The following is a 320-nucleotide window of genomic DNA, read 5'->3' as shown; positions in this document are numbered from 1 at the left end:
TGCCAGGTGGGGCCGGATTTGCCGCGCCGGGTCCGTTGCTTTTTGTTGAGGGGGGCGGAGTTGGGGGGGCACCCGCCAGGCCTCCACGGGCCTCTTTATTTTTCTCTCGCGGCCCAAAGCCACGGCACCGAGAAGCGTTGCGACAAAGGCGCGAGTGGGATGCCGGTGGGTCCGTCGTGGGGAGGTAGTGAGGCGCGCCCCGCGGCCCCCACCCTGGGCCCCCGGCCCCGCGGCCCCCGTGGCTATCACGGGTTATTGCGAACGCACCTCCGTGTGCCTTTTTTGTTGTGCCGTCCCCCGGCTTTTTTTTCCAGAAGGGA

This window comes from Agelaius tricolor, unplaced genomic scaffold (assembly GCF_023055355.1).
Source record: "Agelaius tricolor isolate 1412-34295 unplaced genomic scaffold, bAgeTri1.0.p SCAF_39, whole genome shotgun sequence".
Classification (NCBI taxonomy): domain Eukaryota; kingdom Metazoa; phylum Chordata; class Aves; order Passeriformes; family Icteridae; genus Agelaius; species Agelaius tricolor.
Note: the sequence above shows the minus strand (reverse complement) of the source record.